We start from the raw sequence: 16,004 nt of genomic DNA, 5'->3' as shown, positions 1-16,004 counted from the left end.
CCACTTTTGTATATTAATGCAGCCCCACCGAGCGGACATGTCCGGTGAGTCTGTCCAGCCGACCGCTGGAAAACGGTCGGCTGGACAGATGTCCGCTGGAAACCTGTCCGGTCGGCCGTACACACGACCGAACATGTCTGCTGAAACTGGTCCGTTTATTTACATATCTCATGTACTAGCCTGGAGACAGGCATTATTTTTTAATTCCCACCCCACTCCTTTTCTGAAGTCATGTGGTTACTTTTCTGGATTTTGACTGGATGTTAGTAATCATAGCAGAATTTAGTGTAAGGGGAGTGTAGAGGTGGGCGGGAGTCTACTGACATCACGACTCCACCCACCAAGCTCCAAACAACAGATCCACCCACAGAATCTGCAGTTTTTGAGTTCTTATAAGGCCTCGTACACACGACCGAACATGTCTGCTGAAATGTTTGTGTGTACGGCCGACCGGACAATTTTCCGGCGGATCGGACAGGTTTCCAGCGGACAAATGTTTCTTAGCATGCTAAGAAACATGTCCGCTGGAAGCCTGTCCGTCGGACATGTTCGCTCGGCCGAAAGCCCTCGCATGCGTCGAAGTGATTCGACGCATGCGTAGAGGCATTGACCTTCCAGGGTCGCGCACGTCGCCGCGTCATCGTCGCGGCCACATCACCGCGTATCCTGTCCGCGCGGATTTCGGTTTGATGGTGTGTACAACCATCAGACCGAAATCTCCGAGCGGACATTTCCGATGAAAATGGTCCGCGGACCGGGAATATGGCTGGGCGTAGGTTACGTTCACGCCGTAGGCAGTGATCCGTCGTATCTTAGGCATTCGTTCCAACGTGATTCTGAGCATGCGCACTGGGATGCGTCCACGGGACGGCGCATGCGCCGTTCGTATCTTTATGGCGCTCGGCCCATCATTTGCATGGGGTCACGCCTCATTTGCATGGCTCACGCCCACTTCCACTTACGACGACTTACGCATAGGAAACCCAGTGCAGATTTGGCAGCACTGGCTTTGTGAATCCAGTGCTTGCCTCTCTGCGCTACGTCGGCGTATCGTATATGAGATACGCTACAGCGGCATAAATATGCGCCGATGTATGTGAATCCGGGCCACAGTATACACACACAGAATACACTTACACACACTGAAAAGGTACTGGAGAGGCGGGGCAGGTATAATCTTGGAATTTTTTTAAAAACACAGATTTTTACATACTGTCCCTAGTTTTACTGAGGCTGGCAATCCTGATGGGGCCCCCTAGTGGCATGGGGCCCTCGGGCAGTGCCCGAATTGTCAGTCTGCCCCTGGATACATGCAGGAGGCATCTATATCCTTATAGATCAGCACTATGGAAGTAGTTTAGAAAGGATGAGAGTGGCTTTACATCCACTTTAAGGGTTTCCATACCTGTAACATTTTCATATCTGACTGCAGAGTATTTTTTTTTATCACCTTGAAGGTTATAGCAGCAGAATATTCCTAGGAAGACGGATACTTTATTACTGTGCTTGGTGGATTTTATTGGAGGTTGATCTCTTTATTGCCGTCATTGTACATAAAGTATCCTTTGCACGCTCTGATAATTAGCCACAGCTAATGAACATGATAAATGTACTGTCAGAATAGGCAGGATCACGACGAAAGTCTCCAATCTAGACGCAGACCCTAACTGATAGCACAACGCAACATTCCGCGGGAACAGAGAGCGCTTCTAATGAGCCACTCCAGTGATTACTCGCGCTCTGTAAACACTACTAATGGACAAATTGTTTTTAGCATAAAAAAATAAATAGAAACAGTCGATTATAAATGGGAGGCATTTATCAAAACATAGCGTTACACACAGCGTCCCACTGGGAGCAGCGGCGGAGATACCGCTGTTTAATTTATGCACAAATGACATTGAAAGATGATGAAATAACACATCTCAATACACATGCACAAACCGCTGTGGATGAACACAGAGCGATAACAGGGAATGCTATCTGGATACTTCTGGTCCCAATGAATGCACATATTCTTTTGATTCCATCAAGAACCACTTACAGCAACAGCTATCAGAGCAGGGACATTCACTTCAAGGAGTTTTCTCATTATTCTGTACTTTATTCCAACCTCATCTTGAACGGCTTGATAATTAAACAATAAAAATGCAGGGCCAAATTCTCAAAAGAGATACGCGGACTTAACTAAAGTTTTCTAAATTTACACGGCGCGTATCTTTGCGCCCGATCTTCAAAACGAGTTAAGCCTCGATTTCCGGATTTTCCGTCCTACCTAAAATAGTTACACCTGCGCATCCCCGGGCGCAAATTACGCTAGTCTCGCCGCTGTTTTTGATAGGCAAAGATGCAAATGAGGGAGTTAGGGCGATCCACAAAATTAAGTGTGTGCGGCGTATTTTCCGCCCTGTGCGCACCTGTTAGTTTCCCTGTGTAAATTTCCACATTATAAAAGCAGCCCTAATTTTACACATGCCGTGGAAGGGTTTGCTGAAGGTAGTGACTAGAGCTATAGTTGTGAAGGATCTGTCTGGAAAAATGCCTGGGACATCAATGATTCTGACGGCACTTGCCACCTTACAGGCACAAAGGAGGAGGAGGGCACAGAGGAGGAGGATGAGGGCACAGGAGAGAGTTTATCGGCCACGGCGTGATCTGTTTCAAATGCCAGATTATGAAGTGTATGGCAACTTCAGGTTTGATAGGGAAGCCATCCTGGAGCTCACCCAACTACTTATGGAGGATCTTATCACCCCAACCAGACGTTCCCATGCCCTGCCACCTCTCCATAAAGTTATGGCAACCCTCCATTTTTTATCTACAGGCTCATTCCAGCGTGCATCTGGAGGTCTGGCTGGGATGGTGCAGTCGACAATGAGCCGATGTGTCCATCAGGTGGTCCCTGCCATACTGCGGCACATGACCAACCAATTTGTCAAGCCCACCCAGGAGGAGCAGCGTCTGCAAGCCATGACTGACTTTTACAGCATTGCTGGCTTCCCAAGGACCATCGGGGCGATAGATTGCACGCATGTGGCACTACAGCCCCCCCATGAAACTGAACACCTGTTCAGAAACAGAAAAGGGTGGCATTCCATCAACGTCCAGATGATTGTAAATGCCTATGGCCTCATCTGGCACGTTTGTGCCAAGTTTCCAGGGTCGTGCCACTACAGTTTTATTCTACGGCAGACCAAGATCTACCAAGACTTGGAGATGAACGTTTATGGAGACAGCTGGCTGATTGGTGAGTGACATTGGTGTCAGGTATGCCCCCCCCATGATGCAGACATCACAAGGGGCACATGCATGACTAATATCCTCCTGTCTTTTCCCTTACAGGTGACTCTGGATATGCGTTGGGACCCCATCTCATGACCCCTTTTAGGAACCCCCAAACACCCGGAGAACGCAAATTCAACGAGGTGCACATCCACACCCGGTCAATAGTAGAGCGGACATTTGGCCTTCTCAAGTCCAGATTCAGATGCCTTGACAAGACTGGGGGTACACTCTTGTATTCCCCAGACTTTGTCTGTCAAATTATTGGGGCATGTTGCATCCTCCATAATTTTGCTCTGAGAAGGGGCCTGCATGTTGAGTTATGTCCTGACCTGACCCCCCACCCAGGCAATCCCCCCCCCCCCAACCACCTCTACCCGGTCTGCTGAGGGCCAGGCAATAAGGAGACAACTGGCTGAAGGCATCTTTGCCCAGTAAATGGACCTTAATTATCTTTTTGTTTTTGCTTTGCCCAGAACAAATCACAGAGATTATGTGACCTTTAAATCTTTACTTTTGAAAATAAATGCACATTACTTATATGACAATGAGAATGTCTTTTTTTTACACAAAACACACATTAATTATCTCACAATGAGAATGCATGAATGCACGCCACTGTGGTCCCTAGCACAGACACATCACATGCACATCGAATTGGATTAGATCCAAGTACCCCCCCCCTTTGGTACTTGGGAGCAGTAACGCCCCGCCACGGCTCCAATTATGTCACTGTGCATTCATACACCATTCAGTAACCTGGGATGACTTCTCCCTGGTCCTGGGGATCCCTACTCCACCAAAACTGAGGATGACACCCTTATGTTATCAGGAATGCCACCCCCCACATTCACACATCATTCACACACATAAACCAAATCATAAGTACAGTATAATAAAAAAAAAAAAAAAAAAAATACCAAAAGTACCCCTGCAACTTACTGATGTTGCCGAGTGCTCCTTCTGGGCTGACCACGGGCACGGCCACGGCCACGGCCAACTGGGGGATCTTCACGGGGGGGTCTGTGCAGGGGAGGGAGTATCTTCACGGGGGGGTCTGTGCAGGGGAAGAAGGAGCCTCCCCTGGTGTCTGTCCTCCTGCTGGCCTGCCCTCCAAGGCCACGGCTATCCTTGTCAGACAGGCAGTGATGTCAGCCGTATTAGCCTGGCCAGCCCGGGTATTGGCCTGCACAGCCCGGGTATTGGCCTGCACAGCCTGGGTCAGGGCAGTCACCTCCTGGGCCACGCCTGTTGTGGCGTTCCTCAGGTCCCACAAACAGGTGATGACCCCCACTGAGTTGGTGGCCACGTCACCCAGTGAATCCCTCATTAAACCCAGGCTGTGCTCCACCTTGGTCATTGTTTTTTTAATTTCACCCAGACTGCGGGTCTGCCGGGCATTGTCCCTCAGCAGACTGACCGGCAGACGCTCAAACCCCCCCCCTGGTTTCCGGGGTCGGCCTCCTACTTGTTCCTGAGGCTTGTGGCCTTGGAGGAGGGGTTGGAGTGACCCATGGGGGCTGCTGCATGTTGGAGGATGGTTGGGAGGGGCCACCCCTGATGGTGGCCTGACTGCTGGGAGCCTCTGGGGTACCCTCAGGGGATGACTCAAAGGTCCTATCTTGGCCCATCAGGATTTGCTGGCCAATAACAATATTCTCATCTTCCTCCCCTCATCCTCCTCCCACTCAACATCCAAATTAGGGGAGTTGTGGGCACTCCCCTCCCATGGCGAATCCTGCCCTTCTTGGGACTCAGTATCAGCCTGTCTTGGGGGTGTGCAGCAGCCTGCCCTGATGGGCCAGCAACCTCCTGCCCTGATGGGGCTGCCACCTCCTGCCCTGATGGGGCTGCCACCTCCTGCCCTGATGGGGCTGCCACCTCCTGGGCTGATGACCCAGCAACCTCCTGGGCTGATGGGGCTGCCACCTCCTGGGCTGATGGGGCTGCCACCTCCTGGGCTGATGACCCAGCAACCTCCTGGGCTGATGGGGCTGCCACCTCCTGGCCATCTGGGGAGGACACAAAACAATCACAGGTTGGTGGATCCACACACTTGGCACATCTTCCCTTCCCCCACCCACACATGCTAATCACCAGATAGAAAAAAAAAGAAACTTACCTGTCCTCACAGGAGCATCAGAGTCAAAGCCAGGCAGGCCCACCACCTGCTGTGGGTGGAAATACTGGGCCACTGCCCATTCCTCCTCACTCATCCTGACTGGGCAGGGTCCCCCTCCTCCAGTGCCCCTGGTATGGGCATGCAGCGTTGCCAGCTTGTTCCGGGACACGCTCTTCAAATCGTTTATTTTTTTTGGATTCCAGCGATGGTCCTGGTCTCCCCCCCCCCCCCCGCCGCATTGATCCGATCGTTGATCTTTTTAAGGATCTCCTTCCTCCTGGCCAGGGTGGTGTTGTGGCTCTCAGGGCCATGGAGAAAGCACCTATATTTTATGATGCCCTGAGCAAGAATATGCTTCTCTGCCACTGAAAAATTTAGCTTCCTGCGCTTGGTGGCCATCACAGACACCACCCAGCAACAGGAAACTCACCCAAAAAACAATCAACAATACACACACAACAAACAAAAAAAATCACAGCAAAAAAATAAATAAAACACAAACAGACAGCTACTATAAATTCAAAAACAAACAGGCAAAAAGGGGAAACAAAAAAAACCACACACACCAAAAAACAAACACTTATCAAAAACAAACAGGCAAAAAATCAAAAGAAATAACAAATTATCAAAAACAAACACCAACTATACTCTCCAACTCCTCAACAACTTTTCTCACAAACAAATCTTACCAACAAACACTGACAAACGTTCAAAGCAGAAGCAACTTGCTTTAGGAAGGGAACACAGGGAAATACTTTTGCAAGGGAAGTGTGTTTGACTGGGGCTATTTAGACACAGGGCGATCCTCAAACTAAGTACGATTGGCCTTTTACCTATCTCACTGATTGCGATGAGCAAAGTTCTGCACATGCCCAGTGAGGTCCAGATTCGTGCGCGCATGCGCAGTACGGCTGGCCCTTCATTTGCATGGGGTCACGGCTCATTACAATGAAGCACGCCCACTTCCTTCCCACTTGCCATAACCACGCCTTACGCCTCAGAATTTAGGTTACGGATGGCGCAATTTTGTGCGCAAATGCGCTGTGGATACGGCACTTACGACACCAACTTAGGGCGCCGTAACTTAAATGACATAAGTTAGGTAATACTAAATTTGCACTGCTTTTTGAGAATTTGGCCCGCAGTGTCCTGCAGAATAAGGTTTTCATGCTACCCTTTAGGCCTGACAAGGGGCAGCCAGAGTTGGTAAAAGTGGGGCTCAACCTTCTGTTTTTTTTACTGCCCCTCGGCCACCTGTGTCAGGCCTAAATGATAGCATGAAAACCTTATCCTGCGTACACACGATCATTTTTCAGCATGAAAGAAAACGTTGGGCCAGATTCACAGAAAAAGTACGCCGGAGTATCTGCTGATACTCCGGCGTACTTTCAAATTTGCCGCGTCGTATCTTTATTTTGAATTCTCAAACAAAGATACAACGGCATTTGGCTAAGATCCGACAGGCGTACGGCTTCGTACGCCTTCGGATCTTAGGATGCAATACTTCGGCGCCCGCTGGGTGGAGTTTGCGTCGTTTTCCACGTCGGGTATGCTAATTAGCTGTTTACGGCGATCCACGAAGGTACGCGCGTTCGTCGCATTCTCTTACGTCGTCGCTAGTCGTTTTTTCCAGTCGTAAAGTTGCGAGTGCTATTTAGGTGGTGTAAAAATAGACAGGCCATGTTAAAGTATGGCCGTCGTTCCCGCGTCGAATTTAATTTTTTTTTTTTTTGCGTAAGACGTCCGGGAATAGGAAAGGACGTAACGCACGTCGCCGTTCAAAAAATTACGTCGGTATGACGTCATTTCGCGCAAAGCACGCGGGAAATTTCAAAACGGAGCATGCGCAGTATGTTCCGCGCGGGAACGCGCCTAATTGAAATGATCCACACCCCATTTGAATTAGGCGGGCTTGCGCCGGACGGCTTTACGCTACGCCGCCGCAAGTTTACAGGCAAGTGCTTTGCGAATCAAGCACTTGCGCTAAAAAACTTGCGGCGGTGTAACGTAAATGACATACGTTACGCCGCCGCAAATGTATGTGAATCTGGCCCTTTGTTTTTCAGCATGTCTAAAAAACGATGTTTTCCCAACTTCATCATTAAAACGATGTTGCCCACACACCATCGTTTTATAAAAATGCTCTAGCAAAGCGCGGTGACGTACAACACGTACAACGGCACTATAAAGGGGAAGTTCCATTCGCCTTTGAGCTGCTTTAGCTGATTCCGTGTTAGTAAAAGACGATTTGCGCTTTTCTGTCTGTTACAGCGTGATGAATGTGCTTACTCCATTATGAATGGTAGCTTTACCAGAACGAGCGCTCCCGTCTCATAACTTGCTTCTGAGCATGCGCAGGTTTTTTTCGTCGTTTTAGCCCACACACGATCGTTTTTTACAACCCGAAAACGACATCGTTTAAAACGACGTTAAAAAATGCAGCATGTTCGAAAAAAATTAATTGTCGTTTTTCAGAACCTGAAAAATGATGTGAAGCCCACACACGATCGTTTTAAATGACGTTTTTAAAAAAACAACGTTTTTTTCATGCTGAAAAATGATCGTGTGTACGCGGCATCATTCTGCAGGACACAGAATTTCTATCATTTAAAGGGATATTAAAAGTTCCTTTTTTAAATAACTAACATGTGATACTTACCTCCACTGTGCAGTTCGTTTTGCACAGAGTATCCTCCTCTTCTGGGGTCCCGGCGGCTCTCGCTGCTCCTCCTCGCATTAGATCACCCCCTTGGAGAAGAGCTTTCCCGAGGGGGTTACCTTGCGGGCGCGCTCCCGAGTCATACACTGTATGACTCGGCCCCACCCCCCGGCGCCCGCGTCATTGGATTTGATTGACAGCAGCGGGAGCCAATGGCTGGCCCAGGAAAGTAAAACGGGGGGGGGGGGGGAGTTGCTGGGGGGCCGGACACTGAAAGGTGTTTTTTCACCTTAATGCAACCCCATTAAACACTTAACCCCCGGACCATATTGCTGGTCCCAGAGCACTTTTTGCGATTCGGCACTGCGTCGCTTTAACTGACAATTGGCGTCCTTTTTCCCCCACAAATAGAGCTTTCTTTTGGTGGTATTTGATCACCTTTGCGGTTTCTAGTTTTTGCGCTATAAACAAAAATAGAGCGACAATTTAAAAAAAAATGAATACTTTTTGCTATAATAAATATCCCCCAAAAATATATATAAAAAAATGTTTTTCCTCAGTTTAGGCCGATACGTTTTCTTCTACATATTTTTCGTAAAAAAAAAAATCGCAATAAGCGTTTATTGATTGGTTTGCGCAAAAGTTATAGCGTTTACAAAATAGGGGGTATTTTTATGGCATTTTTATTAATATTTTCTTTTTACTAGTAATGGTGGCGATCAGCGATTATTTTTTGGTACTGCGACATTATGGCGGACACTTTGGACACTTTTGACACATTTTTGGGACCATTGGCATTTTTATAGCGATCAGTGCTATAAAAATGAATTGGATTACTATAAAAATGCCACTGGCAGTGAAGGGGGTTAACACAAGGGGGCGGGGAAGGGGTTAAGTATGTCCCTGGGTGTGTTCTAACTGTAGGGGGGGGTGGCCTGACTAGGGGAAATGACTGATCTTCTGTTCATACATTGTATGAACAGAAGATCAGCATTTCCCCCCCTGACAGGACCGGGAGCTGGGTGTTTACACACACAGCTCCCGGACCCCGCTCTGTAACGAGCGATCGCGTGAGCCCGGCGGTGATCGCGCCCGCCGGGCAGGCGCACGGGAGTCGCGGGCGAGCGAGGGGCTCGCCTCTGGCGGCGTGCACGCGCCCCTAGTGGCCTGCACGAGAGCCAACATATAGCTACGGGCTCTCGCACAGGGGAGCCGACCTGCCCCTGTAAAATGATGGTGGCTGGTCGGCAAGTAGTTAACCACTTGACCTCTGGAAGATTTACCCCTCCTCTTCATGACAAGGCCATTTCTCATTTCTTGCTTTTTGGCACTGACTTACCTTAACTGACAATTACGCGGTCTTGCAACACTGTACATAAAATTAATTTTCTTGCCCCACAAATAGAGCTTTCTTTGGGTGGTATTTGATCACCTCTGTTTTTTTTTATTTTTTTATTTATTGGGCTATAAACGAAACAAGAGCGACAATTTGGAAAAAAAAAATATTTTTTACTTTCTGCTATAAACACATCCAATAAAATAAAAAATATATGTAATTTCTTCATAAATTTAGACCAATATGTATTGTGCTACATATTTTTGGTAATAAAGAAAATCCCAATCAGCGTATGTTAAACATTAAAGCGTCTACAAACTATGTGATATATATACTGGAATTTTTATTTATGTATTTATTTTATACTAGTGACTTATAGTGGGACTGTGATAAAGGTGTATGGGGTGGAAACCATGCAATCCTGCCCTGAAGAAACTCCAGTTTGGCACTCTTAAAAATACACAATACACGCGATGGTGGTAAAGCGTCGCTATTTTTATCGGCGCTTTACCGCTAATTTCGCAGCGCTATTCGGCCGCCGGCGGGGTGGTTTTACCCCCGCTAGCGGCCGAGAAAGGGTTAAAACTGCCCACAATGCGCCTCTGCAGAGGCGCATTGCCGGCGGTATAGCCGCGTTGTCCCATTGATTTCAATGGGCAGGAGTGGTGGAGGAGGGGTATACACACCGCTCCTTCACCGCTCCAAAGATGTGGCTAGCAGTTTTTTTTTCCCGCCTTGCCAGCGCACCGCTCCAGTGTGATAGCCCTCGGGGCTTTCACACTGGAGAAACAGCGGTCGCTGTTTCAGGTCGGTATGCAGGTGCTGAAAGGGTTCTTACAGGTGTGAATGGGGGCTAAACGTGCAGGTATTGTATGATATTTGATTGTACAAGATGTGTGGGCAGCATCAGCTTCAGAAAGCATCTGACAAGCTTCAAGCAGCTTTCTTGAAGTCCTAAGGTCTTGTTAACACTAGTGGTTGGGGAAATGGGAGGGGGGGGGGGGCATACAATGCTTCTGCACCGCCTGTCAAATGCTCTCTGAAGAGTAGCCTGAATCAGTGGTGGCTGGTGCTCAACATTTTTGGGGGGCGCAAACGGAAAAAAAAATTGCAGCCTCACTGTGCCCATCAAATGCAGCCACTGTGCCATCAATTGTCACCACTGTGCCATGCCATCAAACGCAGCCACTGTGCCATCAATTGTCACCACTGTGCCATGCCATCAAACGGAGCCACTGTGCCATCAATTCGCACCACTGTGCCATGCCATTAAACGCAGCCACTGTGCCATGCCATCAAACGCAGCCACTGTGCCATCAATTGTCACCACTGTGCCCTTTAATTGTCACCACTGTGCCCTTTAATTGTCACCACTGTGCCATGCCATCAAACACAGCCACTGTGCCATCAATTGTCACCACTGTGCCCTTTAATTGTCACCACTGTGCCCTTTAATTGTCGCCGCTGTGCCCTTTAATTGTTCCCACTGTGCCCTTTAATTGTCGCCGCTGTGCCCTTTAATTGTCACCACTGTGCCCATTGATGTCGCCGCTGTGCCCTGTAAAGTGCCCCTTTCCCCCCCGCCCGGCACTTACCTTTACTGGTCCTGGAGTCAGCCACCCACGTCCCTCGATGTCTTCTACCGCCCTCGATGGCTGACAGGCGTCTCAGCCAATCAGGTTAAACTAGTCAGAATAGGCCAACCTGATTGGCTGAGACGCCTGTCAGTCTTATACAAGGAGCGCATCTCTAGTGCGTTCCTTGTATAAGCTTCCGGGACCCGAGGGCTGTACTCGGAAAAGCCTAATCAGAGCCGTTGGCTCTGATAGGCACTTCCATACAGCCAACCAGCTGCCGTTATTCAGATGGCCGGACATGAGCGCCGACCATCTGAATAGAACAGCGGCAGCGGCGATAATAACATAGATTCATGCAATGCATGAATCTGTGTTATTAGACTCAGTGGCGGTGAGAGTCAGAGGGGGCGGCGCTCCAGCGCCCTCTATGGATGAACCGCCACTGGCCTGAATTCAGATCACTCTTTAGAGAGCAAAGCAAGTGTGAATGAGCCGTTACAGCACCCATCATTTTTTACCACAAATATGTAGAAGAATACATATCGGCCTAAACTGAGGGAAAAAAATAGCTTTTTTTTTTTAAAGAATGGGGATATTTATTATAGCAAATAGTACAAAATATTGTGGGGTTTTTTTTCAAAATTGTCGCTCTTTTTTTGTTTATAGAACAAAAAAAAAAAAAAACGCAGAGATGATCAAATACCACCAAAAGAAAGCTCTATTTGTGGGGAAAAAGGACGTCAATTTTGTTTGGGTACAGCTTCGTTCAACCGCGCAATTGTCAGTTAAAGCGACGCAGTGCCGAATCGCAAAAAATGGCCTGGTCATTCAGCAGCCAATTCTTCCGGGGGCTGAAGTGGTTAAGCTAAGCACACCCTCCTGCATGCATGCCTGAGCTAAGGGCAGATGGATTACAGGAAGTAAATGCCACATGAATCATCTTACTCAAGATGGCTGTAGCTAGAAATGCCAGGGGGTGTTTTTCAATGTGATTTCTCAGAAAAATAAAGCATGGATACATGGATGGACGGGGGAGTTTGCTTTAAATATAAAAAATGAATTCAATTGTATTTTTACAGATGCGGTGTAGTTCCACTATAACATGAGCTGAAGGGAGATTTACAGTCTCAAACCATTTTTTATCATTTTAATTTAATTCTAAATTACATTTCAGCTACATGGCAATTGGCTCATGTCTTTCAGGAAGTCAGTCTATCGCCTGGAATGTTGAATCCCAGCAATATTCATAGTTTACTGCACTGGCTGTATCGCCTATAGCAGCCAAACGTTCTGTTTTGCCATTTTACATAGCACAATTTTTCTGTGTGTAGGGGGGATGGGCTGTGTGTGACATGACACTGATCTCTGCTCCAATTACACAGAGCGGAGATCAGTGTCATTTAGGGTGACCACATTTCCAAACTGCCATTCAGGGACACACCCCCCTCTCTCACCTTCCCCCAAAAAAGATGAGGGGAGGTGGGGGGAAATGTAGTCTCGGGGTTGATAGGGAATTTGGCGGCGGGTTATTTATCAGGTGAATGTGCCACTTGCCACCAGATGCAGTGCTGCCGTCACTCCCTCTGCATGAGCCACGTGCGTAGAAGCAAAGGAGTGGCGTCACTATCTGGAGAGTGAAGATCACACCAGTCCCTGCTGCTTGCCGCTGGGTGCCGGAGAAGGTGGAGGTGCCGAGGTGGGTGAGGACAGCAGCGCTGCAGTAGGCGCAGGCCTCGCTCCCGGTCTTACTGTCTGAGAGTAAATTGTCACTGGTTGCAAGATGCCAGGTAGCTGGGTGGCTGTGTCGTCTATTTAATTCCCTGGACATTGTATTGTCCCAGAATGAAGGTGGCCCGGGACCCAGGACAGACATGTCAATTGGGGGAAGTCCCGGGCAATCCGGGACACGTGGGCCCCTAGGGCCAGATTCATAAAGAATTGCGGCGGCGTAACGTATGTCCTTTACGTTACTCCGCCGCAAGTTTTCCTCGTAAGTGCTTGATTCACAAAGCACTTGCGTGTAAACTTGCGGCGGAGTAACGTAAAGCTGTCCGGCGCAAGCCCGCCTAATTCAAATGGGGCGGGGACCATTTAAATTAGGCGCGTTCCCGCGCCAAGCGTACTGCGCATGCTCCGTTTTGAAATTTCCCGCCGTGCTTTGCGCAAAATGACGTCGCCCCGACGTAATGTTTTGAATGGCGACGTGCGTAACGTACTTTCGTATTCCCGGACGACTTACGCAAAAAAAAATTGAAATTTGACGCGGGAACGACGGCCATACTTTAACATGGGCTGTCTATTGTTACACCACCTCAATAGCAGCCATAACTTTGCGACGCGAAAAGCCAACTAGCGACGACGTAACGAACGCGCGTACGTTCGTGGATCGCCGTAAACAGCTAATTAGCATACCCGACGCGGAAAGCGACGCGATCTCCACCCAGCGGCGGCCGAAGTATTGCATCCTAAGATCCGAAGGCGTACAAAGCCGTACACCTGTCGGATCTTAGCCAAATGCCGTCGTATCTTGTTTGTGAATTACAAATTAAGATACGACGCGGCAAATTTGAAAGTACGCCGGAGTATCAGCAGATACTCCGGCGTACTTATTCTGTGAATCTGGCCCCTAGTGTCAATGTCACTAGGCAAAGCGGGGAGATGCTTGTTTACATTAGCATATCCCCGCTCTATCTCTCCGTGAGACGATCGCGGGTATCCCCGCAGCATTCGAGTCTGCGGGACCCGCTGTAGGGTTCACAGAGTTTGCGGTGGGCATGCGCGCGCACATGCACAATGGCGCTTCCTTAAAGGGGACATATATATATATATATACGTCCTTCTGCCCAGGAGTGCCATTGTTTCGACGTATATGTGCGTGTGGCCGTCAGGAAGCGGTTAAAACCGCATAGGCTACACAGCCAATTCCTGCCTAGGATGACTTTAGTCACGCCATACTCATCTATGTTCCTGCCTCACGCGATGCACTTTAATACTTTGCCTCCGCTTCTACCCTGCTTCATGCCTTATGAATCAGATTCAGAAGCAGATGTAGTATTACAGCTCAACCCGCTGTGCGAACAAATTATACTTTTCTTTAACCTCAGACGCTGAGCGCTGCTTGTGAGCAAAGTGTGGAATAAAGGATATAATTTTAGAAACATTGTTTGGGGCTGCTGGCATTATAAAAATTGCTGAACAGAAAAACATACATTCTTTACAGGCCCCACCGCCGATAAAGATCAGTTATTGGAAAACACTCAGCAAGTACATTTGCTATGAAAACAAGATGGGAGAAGTACAAATAATGAAAAATAAAAGTAATTTTTCAAAAGCTAGAGGTTTACTGTGCCGGGGCTGAGCAACTGTGTCTGGATAACAGGAGCATGTAATAGATAGTTGGTGTAGAAGAGGCTTGACACAGCAAATATCTCAATGTATGCTGTGATTTTTCAATAGGTGAAAAAGTGGCCTTTTTCATAAAAAAATTAAATAAAAAATTGCTAACCTAATCAAATTGTCTTCATGCTTTGCCAGTTTCCTGACACTATTATTTTAACATAGTACTAAATTCTTGTGTGAATTTCTATCATTGCAATTGTTATCTAATACAAATCTGAATTTACTGCCAGGGCACAAGCCCCGATGAAGGGGATGTTTTAAGCCCCCGAAAAGTGTTGGCTTTATGATTGGTAAAAAGGTCATTTTCGCGCCAAAAAACAATATTTAGTTTAAATAGTGTGGGAACCACAAAGAAAAATGTGATTAAATTAGAGCTGCTCCCCTGGAAATGGAGTGTATACCTCCTATTTAGTGTATGATAAGGTGGTAGGGGCGCTAGTGGGAAAAGGATAAAAATCACAAAACCAGTGAAAGTGTGGATAAAACATAAATCAGTTCTCCTCAGCAGGTGAATATAAACAATTATTAAATAAATTAATTGACAGTGTAAGTAATGATAAAAAAGTAAAATTGGTGAAAAGAATACAATTCATACGTAGTGGAAAATGCAAGGTCAATGAACCCACAGAACCAAAACAACTACATAAAAAGTCCAAAAGAATAGTGATGACTCGATAGGCCGTGGGTAACCCACCAGGGGGGCGAATGTGTCAACACAATCTAATAAGAAACCACTGTGTGATATCGAGATAATTCAATCAGAAATCTTCTCATTCAATTTGTGCCTCTGAGTGCTCCTTCACCAGTTACAGCGATTGACACCCAAACGTGCTCATTAATGGTAATGCGCTTACCAGAAATGGTGGACTTCTTTAATGAAAAAGATGGTCAATCTCACTTATGCAGGATAATGCCTGCATGCATATGAAGCGTCCACAGATAGTAAGATAGACACCTCTTCCTCCAAACGTTTTAAAGATGGGACATGGAACAGAAAAACACCTCCATCGTGCAACTGGTTTTTATTTAAAAAAAATAAAAACAAACATGGGCCAAGTGGCCACTTACATTAAAAAGTGGCCATCCCGGCACTGGGTCCGCAGGCTTATCGGTAAAGTGCGGATGCCTCCACCTCTGTGTCGGCATGTGCGTGCGTTCCACCGTCAGCTGCTCCAGGAAGCCAGATGGTTGGGGAATCAAAACAGCGTGACCAGGCTACGCCGCCGACGTACGTTTCGTAAGTGTTACGTCTTCAGGGGGGTGTTTGTTTTTACTTTTTTTTAAATAAAAAACGGTTGCACGATTGAGGTGTTTTTCTGTTCCATGTCCCATCTTTGAAACGTTTGGAGGAAGAGGTGTCTATCTTACTATCTGTGGACGCATCATATGCATGCAGGCATTATCCTGCATAAGTGAGATTGACCATCTTTTTCATTAAAGAGGTCCACCATTTCTGGTAAGCGCATTACCATTAATGAGCACGTTTGGGTGTCGATCGCTGTAACTGGTGAAGGAGCACTCAGAGGCACAAATTGAATGAGAAGATTTCTGATTGAATTATTTCGATATCACACAGTGATTTCTTATTAGATTGTGTTGACACATTCACCCCCATGGTGGGTTATCCAC

The sequence above is a fragment of the Rana temporaria genome, chromosome 5, assembly GCF_905171775.1.
Source record: "Rana temporaria chromosome 5, aRanTem1.1, whole genome shotgun sequence".
NCBI lineage: Eukaryota > Metazoa > Chordata > Amphibia > Anura > Ranidae > Rana > Rana temporaria.
This window is presented reverse-complemented; position numbering follows the sequence as displayed.